The 7,487-nt window shown below is 45.5% G+C and overlaps 1 long non-coding RNA gene across 2 annotated transcripts in view; it reads right to left on the bottom strand.

Annotated features, from left to right (window-relative positions):
* The window catches only part of LOC111749876 (uncharacterized), a 21,865-nt gene extending 16,765 nt beyond the window's left edge, over positions 1-5,100 (bottom strand). Inside the window, exons 1-3 of one of the 2 annotated variants that reach the window (XR_002785063.2) lie at positions 4,564-5,100; positions 4,261-4,420; positions 353-3,993 (exon numbers count right to left, since the gene is read on the bottom strand). This is a non-coding gene — a long non-coding RNA (uncharacterized LOC111749876). Of the gene's footprint in view, positions 1-352; positions 3,994-4,260; positions 4,421-4,563 lie in introns of those variants that run through there. The other variant, XR_010323073.1, reaches the window with a different exon arrangement.
* Positions 5,101-7,487: the final 2,387 nt, after the last annotated feature.

Here is a 7,487-nt window from a genome sequence, read left to right on the forward strand (position 1 = left end):
TTAGTATATTAGAGTTGTGCAACCATCATCATAATCTAAGTTTACAACATCTTTCATCCCAAAAGGAAACTGTGTACACATTAGCAGGACATTTTCAGGACTACAAAAAGAAAACTTTATAGCCCTTAGCTATCACTCCCAACCTCCGATACCCCAAGCCCTAGGCAATCACTAGTCTACTTTCAGTCTCTGTAGACTTCGTATAAATGGATCATACAATATGTAGGTAGGCTTTTGTGACTGACTCCTTTCACTTAGCATAATGTTTTCAAGGTTCATCCATGGTATAGCATATACCAGTGTTTCATTTTTTTATTGCTGAACAATATTCCATTGTATGGATATATAACGTTTTACTTATTCATTCATCACTTTATGGACATATAGATTGTTTCTATTTTTTGGCTATTAAAAATAATGCTGCTATGAACATTTGTTTACAAGTTTTTATGTGGACATAGGTTTTCATTTCTTCTGGGTATATACCTAGGAGAGGAATGGCTGGTCATTTGGTAACTCTATGTTTAGCCTTTTGAGAAACTGCCAGACTATTTTCCAAAGCAATTCTACCATTTTACATTCCCAACAGCCATGTACAAAGGTTCCAATTTCTCCACATCCTTGCCAACACTTGTTATATACGACACTGTCTTTTTTATTATAGCCATCCTCGTGGGTGTGAAGTGTACCTCATTTGGGTTTTGATTTGTATTTCCTGATGGCTAACGATGTACTGAGGAAGCCCTGGTGGTGTACTGGTTAAGTGCTACGGCTGCGAACCAAAGGGTCGGCAGTTGGAATCTGCCAGGCACTCCTTGGAAACTCTGTGGGGGAGTTCTGTTCTGTCCTATAGGGTCGCTATGAGTTGGAATCGACTCGATGGCACTGGGTTTGTTTTTTTTTGTTTTAATGATACTGAGCATCTTTTCATGTGCTTATTGGCCATCTGTACACTTCTTTGGGTAAATGCCTATTCAGGCCTTTTGGCCCCCCCCCCTTTTTTTTTAATTGTGCTTTAAGTCAAAGTTTACAAATCAACTCAGTCTCTCATATAAAAACGTACACCCACCTTGCTATGTACTCCTAGCTGCTCTCCCAATGAGACAGCACACTCCTCCTCTCCACCCTGTATTCTCACTGTCCAATTCAACCAACTCCTGTCCCCCTCTACCTTCTCATCTCGCCTCCAGACAGGAGCTGCCCACATAGTCTCGTGTGTCTACTTGAGCCAAGAAGCTCACTCCTCAGCAGTATCGTTTTCTGTCTTACAGTCCAGTCCAATCCCTGTTTGAAGAGTTGGCTTTGGGAATGGTTCCAGTCTTGGGCTAACAGAGGGCCCAGGGACCATGACCTCCGGCGTCCGTCCGGTCTCAGTCAGAGCATTAAGCCTGGTCTTTTTATGAGAATTTGAGGTCTACATCCCATTGTTCTCCTGCTCCATCCAGGATTCTCTGTTGTGTTCCCTGTTAGGGCAGTCATCAGTGGTAGCCGGGCACCATCTAGTTCTTCCAGTCTCAGGCAGATGGAGTCTCTGGTTTATGTGGCCCTTCCTGTCTCTTGGGCTCATATTTACCTTGTGTGTTTGGTGTTCTTCATTCTCCGTTGCTCCAGGTGGGTTGAGACCAACTGGTTTGTCTTAGATGGCCACTTGCTAGCGTTTAAGACCCCAGACGCCACTCACCAAAGTGGGATGCAGAATGTTTTCTTAATACACTTTGTTATGCCAATCAGACCCCCTCCCTGCTACCCTGCGAAGCGTTTCGTTGTATTCAGGAAACTGCTTTGCTTTTGGTTTAGTCCAGTTGTGCTGACCTCCCCTATATTGTGTGTTGTCTTTTCCTTCACCTAAAATAGTTCTTGTCTACTGTCTAATTAATGAATACCCCTCTCCCTCCCTCCCCACCCTCGTAACCATCAAAGAATATTTTCTTCTGTGTTTAAACTTTTTCTTGAGTTCTTGTAATAGTGGTCTCATACAATATTTGTCCTTTTGCAATTGACTAATTTCACTCAGCATGATGCCTACCAGATTCCTCCATGTTATGAGATGTTTCACGGATTCATCGTTGTTCTTAATCGTTGCGTAGTATGCCGTTATGTGAATATACCATAATTTATTTATCCATTTTTCTGTTGATGGGCACCTTGGTTGCTTCCATCTGTTTGCTATTGTAAGCAGTGCTGCAGTGAACATGTCTTTTGCCCATTTTTTAATTGGGTTGTCTTTTTATTACTGAGTTGTAGGAACTCTATGGGGCAGTTCTACTCTGTCCTATAGGGTCGCTCTGAGTCGGAATCGATTCGACGGCACTGGGTTTTTTTTGTTTTTTTTTTAAGAGTTCTTTATATATTCTAGATGTAGATCCCTTATCAGATATATGATTTGCAAATATTTTCCCCCGTTCTTTGAGTTGTCTTTTAACTTTCTTGGCATCCTTTGAAGCACAAACATTTTTTCATTCTGAGGAAGCCCAATTTATCTAATTTTTTCTTTCACTGCTTGTGTCATAGCTAAGAAAACGTCGCCTAATCCAAGATCACAAAGTTTTATGTCTGTTTTATTCTAAGAGTTTTATAGTTTTAGCATTTACATTTAGGTCTTTGATCCACACATATACAGTGTGAGACAGGGGTCCAACTTCATTCTTTTGCATGTGGATATCCACTTGTCCCAGCACCATTTGTTGAAAAGGCTGTTCTTTCCCCATTAAATTGTCTTGGCATCCTTGCTGAAAATCTATTGAGTGGAAATGTATGGATTTATTTCTGGACTCTCAATTCTGTTCCACGCATCCATCTGCTTTCCTTGTGCTAGTACCGCACTCTCTTGATTACTGTAGCTTTGTAGTTTAAGTTTTGAAATTGGGACTTGTGAATCCTCCAACTTTGTTCTTTTTCAAGGTTATCTTGGCTATTCTGTGTCCCTTGACTGTCCAAATGAATTTTAGGGTCAGCTTGTCAATTTCTGTGAGAAGCCAGCTTGAGATTTTGATACGGATTGTGTTAAATCTGTAGATCAATTTGGTGAGTACTGCCATCTTAACAATATTAAATCTTCTTTCAGTTTACTTAGGTCTTGTTTTATTATTTCTAATAGATTTTTAGTGCATTCTTTAGGGTTTTCTATATACATGATTATGTCATCTGCAAAAAGAGATAGTCTTATTTCCTTTCCAACCTGCATGCCTTTTATTTTATTTTCTTGCCTAATTGCACTGGTTAGCACTTCCAATACAATGCTGAATAGAAGTGGTGAGAAAAGACATCCTTGTCTTGTTCCCGTGTTTAGGGGGAAAACATTCAGCCTTTCATCATTAAGTGTAAATATTAGCTGAGGGATTTTTGCTAGATGCTCCTTACCATGCTGAGGAAGTTCCCTTCTATTTCTTGTTTGTTGAGTGTTTTTATCATGGAGGGGTGTTCTTAACCATGCTAGAGGAGGGTTAGACATGACTTGTACCGATGTTATCACTCTTCTCACTGAGTCAAGGGCCCCTCGCCTATTATCCCTGCTGGTGGTGGTGTGTGTAAAGTAGAGGTGTGGTCAATACCGAATGAGATAATTTTAGGAATGTAGTGATTATGGCCTAAAGAATTCAAGAAAAGACATGGTCGTAGGCCACATTGCTCTACATTTACATTATAAAATTCCAAAGTATAAATTTAACAATCTAGAAAACAAACCATCAGTCGCATACATTTTCCTTCATACTCTGGGTAAGATTTGCACTTGTGGTCATTAGTAATGAAACACAGTAACAACCCTTGAGAGAGTCTTTAGAAGCCAGTATTCACAGGTGGCAAGATGATGCAGCATCATAAATAACGATATAACCAGCATTCGATAAGTGGTATTAGAAAACTACAGAGGCAAGAAGATCGATAGTTTCAAGACAAACGGGTTCTGAAGGGTCTTGGCCTTGTAAGTAATAACAGCGTCTTTTTTTTTTTTTCCTCAAGGTAGAGATGTGAAATTAGCCAGGAATGGTGCATCTGACAATAAAGACAGGAAGAGACAGTACTTATCTTTGAACAGGAAAAGATAATGCCTAGACACTACCAAGCTTCTTTAGGTGCACTGATGTGACAGTAAATAGATATGTAAGTACCACCTCTCTGCCTTTTATCCTAAATCTTCATTACACCTCATATAAACCACCTCACATGGGCCCATTAATTTTGTAATACATATTTTAAGCAAATTGTGTATATAATCAGGGTCCTCAAAGAAAAAAATTTTTTTTTTTTTTTTTTTTTTACCTGGGATACTTCTGCACATCCTTAAGGTGGTCCTGGAGGCAGCACAGTACAATGAATGGTTAGGAGTATCAGTTCCGGAGTCAGAACTCCTAGGTTCCACATATTAGCTATGTGACCGTAATAGGCAGGTTGTTTAAGCTCTCCACGCCTGTTTCTACATCTGTAGGCAACAGAAGTACGGTACTTTATAGCCATGTTGAGAAGTTTAAATTACTTAATATATGTCAGTGTCTAATAACCTGGCACTTTAAGTGCTTAAAAGTGATAGTAATATATAGTACTACTAAAAAAAAAAATACTTACCTGCCTTATATTCCATGACGGTAAGGACAAAATTAGTTCCTCTTTGCTTTGTATCCCCCACATGATGAAGTGAATTGTTTATCTGTGACGCAGAAGTTAAATGCATCTGGAAACACTAGGTATATTAAAAATTTAAATAAAATATAAATTTTAATAAAAGGTCCCCAGCATATCATTTGTATTTCTTCACTTACTGCTTTATAATTAGTGTTAGGGGCTTAAGACTTTAATATTCTTTTTGTTACCCTCACTTTTTACAAAGCATCTAGTTTAACGTAATGCACTTTATACCGCTCAGACTTCTGACTGGATAATCAGAGGGACAAGGTTGCTGCAGCAAGAAAAAAAAAAAAAAGAAGTGGGTTACAACAGGGTACAGCTTTACTGCTGGAGATGGAAGACCAATAGTCTGAGAAAACAGCGCACTCTTGGGCACTCCGGGGGCGGGGGTGGCACAGCGCGAAGGTAAGCGCCCCACGACCACGGGGCCGGAGGCCTAGCTGGGCAGCAGAGCCTGGTGGGGGAACGGAAGTAGGGCCCCGGCCGGGGCGGCTGAGAGAGTCATTCTCGCCCTCCCCCCAACCCCCCCCCGGATGCCGGCGGCGAGACCCACCGGGCCCCCGCCCTCGCCTCGGCGCCGGCAGGAGTTGTGAGCGGCCGCGGCCCCCTGCGGCGCCCCCCTCCCGGGCCACCTCCTCGGGACCGACACTGACCTTGCCGCGGGCGGCCGGGCTGGCGCAGTCCCCCCGCCGCAGTGCCGGGCGCTGGCGGAGGACGCCCATTGGCACCTGAGCCGACGGCTCGTGTGAGCCGCACGCCAAGTCCCGGCCGGGCCGCCGCCAACCCGCGGTCCCGCCGCACCTCGCTCTGCCGCGCCGGTGGCCCGCTGGGCGGGGGGTCGGGGGGAGGCGGACGGGCGCGCGAGCCGCAGTCGCTCGCAGCGGGGGGCGGGGAGGGTGGGTGTGGGGCGGGAGCGCGCCCCGCCGCCGCCGCCTCAGCCCGCCGCTCCGCCCGCCGCCTCCGCTAGCCGCTCCGCCCGCCGCCTCCGCCTGCCGCTCCGCCCGCGGCGCCTGCCCCCGGCGTTGGGCCCCAGCACGCCGGCCGGCCGAGCGGCCAAGGGCGGCGCGGGGCCCGCGGTGTAGAGCCCGCCAGCCCCGAAGCCGCGTCCCGCACCCGGACGGTCCCGGTAAGCGGGAGCGGGGGCGGCGGGCACCCCAAGGGGCAGGGCTGCGGGCGGCCCTCCGGGGACTCTGAGGTGTTTGTGTGGGAGCCGCCCCCAAGGTGCCCCTGTGTAGGAGAATGACCCTAAGTGTCTGCTGCCTCTGGCCCCTCGAGAGAGTTCCTGAGGAGGCGTGGAGAGTCGCCCCCATGGAGCACCCCTGTGTGAATGGAGCCTCCCCAGGGCTCTCTCTGTCTTTGCCCCGTGGGCGCCCCAGTGTACCTACAGACCCCCAGGGGTGGTCTCTGGACTTGCCTCTATGGAAGAGAGCGCCCTGTTGTGAGGATATTCAGCCTGCTCAATGGATGGGCCCACGTGTTGGGGTCCTGAAGACTCTGGCCATCAGCCATGTGAGTGAACTTGGAAGCAGACCCTGTAGCTCCGGTCAAGCTTTCAGATGACTGCTGCCCTGGCGGATGTCTTGACTGCAACCTCATGAAAGCCAGAAGCACCCTGCTAAAAAAAAAAAAAAAAAATTTAAGCTACTCCCAAATTCCTGACCCACATACTATTTGTTGTTGTAGACCACTAAGTTTTGGGGCAATTTCTTAAGCAGCATTAGATAACTAATACACCCTCCTCAGGAGCAGTGGCCTTCCTGGGGGTTAAGCAGTGAGAGAAAAAACCAAACCAGGTCTGTTAGGTGAGTATTAAGATCATACAGATCCTAAGAATACGGTTTAATTCTAGCCCAGTCACAAAAATTCTGCAAATAGTTCCCGGATGGAAGTGAAGGATGTCAGCAGGTTGCTGTAAATCTTCTCAAAAACACTATCTGAAAAGGAAATAAATGTGGAGAGAATAGCTCACCCCGGTTCCATTTGAATATATTCATTTCAAAGCTGACCAGTATCCTTACTGCCTGGATTTCTCAGCCTCTGATCTTCCACATAGTCTCTGATCACATTCTTATTCTTCTGCTTTGTCCCCTATATGTATATATGACACCCTTCCCCAACATAAACAGGACGACCTCTCTAGGCCCTTTTCTTGCACTCTTCACGTTTTTTTCCCAGTATATCGACTCCTAAATGGATCTTATTTATGCAAAAAGTTTCCTTTCTCTTCAGTTGCAAAATCTTTTATCTCCCAATCTCATCTGTCTACCTTCAAGCAGAGCTGCTTGCTTTTTGGTATCTCCATTTCCCAGATTGATTTACTCTCATTTCTAATAGGAATGTCATTATCCACTCCACGCTTTGATCTCAATGGCCAAGTTCTGTCAGAAATTGCTCACAAGCTTTGGACCAAGAAACCAAGACCATCAGTGTCCAGCTGGAGACATGATCATCTTTCCCATTACAGCTTCCTCTTTCATCCCCATCCCCCTTCCCAGTAATCAGCTCAGAAACCCACGTGTATTTACTAAGTGCTACCAACCTGCCAGGCACTATGCTAAATAAATAAATGTTTTATGCTCTTGGGTTCATATACCGCCAGTTTTTGAGCCATAAGGGGAAAATTATAGCCTTGCAGTGTACTTATAGGAGTTAACGTATATTATGGACTCCCTGGCTGGCTCAAGGACCCTGGTGGCGTGGTGGGTAAGGGCTTGACTGCTAACCAAAAGGTGGGCAGTTCAAAACCACCAGCTGCTTCTTGGAAACCCTATGGGGCGGTTCTGCTGTGTTCTAGAGGGTCACTGTGAGTTGGAATCGACAGCAACGGGTTGGGTGGCTCAAATGGTTAAACGCTCAGGTACTAA

The sequence above is a fragment of the Loxodonta africana genome, chromosome 9, assembly GCF_030014295.1.
Source record: "Loxodonta africana isolate mLoxAfr1 chromosome 9, mLoxAfr1.hap2, whole genome shotgun sequence".
Classification (NCBI taxonomy): Eukaryota; Metazoa; Chordata; class Mammalia; order Proboscidea; family Elephantidae; genus Loxodonta; species Loxodonta africana.